The sequence below is a fragment of the Fragaria vesca genome, linkage group LG2, assembly GCF_000184155.1.
Source record: "Fragaria vesca subsp. vesca linkage group LG2, FraVesHawaii_1.0, whole genome shotgun sequence".
Classification (NCBI taxonomy): domain Eukaryota; kingdom Viridiplantae; phylum Streptophyta; class Magnoliopsida; order Rosales; family Rosaceae; genus Fragaria; species Fragaria vesca.
In genome coordinates this window covers 5,631,957-5,635,093 of record NC_020492.1, presented here as the reverse complement: position 1 = coordinate 5,635,093, position 3,137 = coordinate 5,631,957, and positions in this window count along the sequence as shown.

Below are 3,137 nucleotides of genomic sequence, written 5' to 3'. Positions count from 1 at the left end.
CCACCCTGAATTTCACCCTGAAACCTGAAGTAAGTCTTGCGGGGACCACCTCCAAAGAAAGTTTACCGAAAAATCGGCATAACCTCCCTTGAAAATGGACAACCCTTCCTAATAAATACCTGCAAACACTTCTGAAAAATCCCAATCCAACCTTAAACTCCTAGAGCCTTCGTGCTCCCCATATCACAACATCTCCCAATTTAATCACCAACTTAAACAAGATAATCTCATAGCCAACAGCCACAGTTCAGAGCAACTCTATTTGAAAGGAAATAAACTAGAACTATAAAAATGAGCGGAAGCTACACTATTGACTATGCCTCTTCTCCAAATACGTCCGACCACAACTATGCAATCCTACAAACTGGGCATTTTTAAAACGAAGAGCCCAGGGGAAAACATTTGAAAACGAAACGTTAGAGCGAGTGGACAAAAATAAATTTACGAATAAAATATTTGTTTCCCCAAAACAATTTCCAAAGAAAAATCGAATGCATACTGCAAGCGATAAAACTTTCATCTCATAATATCGAGCCCCTCGACATATATGTATGTATTTACACACGTCCATACTCCCTATATAAATTCATGGGTCTATATAGGGCTACTACGCTCGCGTCCAACGCTCACGTCACGCCTTAATGCGGTGCTACACTACGCCATTAAAGTGGACAGACGGGTGTATAAATATGTGTCCATACCCCCTATATGAATTAAACACTCATATAGGGCTACTACGCTCACGTCACACTATAATGCGGCTATATGCTACGCCATTAAGGTGGACAGACACATATGGCTAGCTAGCATTTATATACATACTCTGATCAATATACATATTTATACTCACCGAAAAACCTCATTTTTCGGTAACTCTCCAAGAGAAATAAAAGCGTCAAAATTAAATGACGTCAAAACTCCAACAATTTAAATGTTCGACCATGAACCATAGCATGCATATTATTTAAAACAAAAGTCCACTCACAGTATTAGGCCTAAGCCTTCCAATGCTCGGCATACTCCTCAAGCGCTGCCTCCACTATTCATAATCTCGAGTCAATCCCACGTCTGATGATAAACAGCAGAATAAATCGGTCAAACCAGATTCCGAAATAATCATTGATTCGTCTTCTTCTTAAATTGACTACGTATCCTGGGTTGACCAGGATTGACCGACATATAAAAATAATCAATTCCGACTAAACTTCGCAACTATAACTTATTTGGAATGAACCTTAACCTAGAATCAAAGTCACCATCAATTTCCATGCCTTAACACATTAACCAAAATACTTCCAAAATTATTTTATGATCCCCTACGATCAAACATGCTCACAAACAAAACCAAGAATTTCCTTCATTTCCTCTCTACACAACTTCACCCTAAAATTTACTAAGGGCACCCAAAAAGGGTTTCCATAAATAGGAAATTTCCAAAAAGGGAAAGTTTCCCAAAATAGGAACTTTCCTCACTTAGAAAGATTTCAGATTATAAACCGACAAACTTTCCTATTTATGAAACAACGCAAAACAAAAAGGAAAAACTTCGATAACTACCTCAACTGCTTCTGTCGGACTAACTGCCTTCGCCGGATTCCGACGACTTGCCGGAATATTCTGCCGGATTCCGGCCACTTGCCGGAATTTTGCCATAACTTCCCCGTATACTCCAAATTCCAAGTTATCGACATCCTTGCAACCAAAACATAGAATCAGTCACGATCCAACATAACAACAACACAACCAATCAAATGAAGCCCTTACCTCTAATCTGCTCACCACCAGAACCCAGCAATCTTCTCCTTGCCGGAAACTGGGCTTCTTTTCAAACCCTAACCGCAACTGTCACTACAACCAACCCCACCTGAGTCCACCACTCCTCCTACACAGCAGCAACCACACCTGGCCCCTCCCCCTTCGTGCTCGCCTTGACCACTTGTGGTCGAAACAACGTCGGAAAGCAAAAGGAAGATGTCAGAAAAACTCATCGGCAACCACCGCAGCAGCTCGCCGGAAAAACCCAAAAATGCAGAATTAGGGATTTCCAATTTAGAGCTCAATTTGAAGGGTGAAAGGAACATAAAGAAGAGGAGAAGGACTGAGGAGAAGAACCCTACCGTTCGTTGCCGTCGTCGCTGCCTGAGCTGCCCGGAATCCGACGAACACAGTCGGGTTCGACAGCTTCGATCTCCTCTGATTTGGTTCGCTTGCGTGATCCACGGGCTAGGCTAGAAAGGAGAGGAGGAGAGGGAGAGAACGGCGGTGGTCTCGCCGCCAGGGGTGGCCAGAGACGGCGGTGCTGCGCTGGAGAAGGCAGCGACAAAGGGAGACGAGGGAGAAGAGAGAGGGAGACGGTTAGGCTCGGTCAAACCCGAGTTGGGTTTTTGACTGGGTCAAGCTCCACTTTACCCTTTTAAGCTTAAATTCTACGGCCCAGTTCAAAGTCCTAATAGAAACAACCCGAATTAAACGTTATTTGCTTCCGAAAATATAATTTCTATACTTAACCAAACCTCCGAAAAAATTATCTAAAAGCACAGTTGAACCCATGTCGACACATACTACAATCGAGCCCTTAAAAGAGGAATTTAACATTTTGAGTAAAACTCGACAATAAACTCGAGTGATAAATTACCAAATTACGAGCACAGTTAAATTCCTCAGTAATTCGTAAAATACCCAGTAAAAAGGGTAAAATTAGGTCCGGGATGTTACATATAGTATTCCTAATGGGAATGAAAATATCCTCTTTGCCCCAAGCCAGGGCAAAAAGAAATATACGTATGTGTTAGGAGAATTTAAGTTTGCAGGCTATAAACCATATAGCTTGTGTTCATTAAAAGATACAGGAGCAACTGTCTGTGCATGTAGACCTAATGATCTACCTCCTGAAAAATGGACATTAATGAAACACCTCATTAATGTCACAGGTATAAAAGGAAAAGATATAAAAATTGAACATAAAGCTAAAAAAGTAGCTATATGGTTAAATGGAGTCAAGTATATAATACCAAAAATCATAGCCTTTCTTGAAATGAATAGTGATGTTTTACTAGGCAACAATTTTATTTTTGCCTATTATCCCATTCTCCTGGATACAGGATATATAGCTCTCGATATTAACAATGGAATCCACA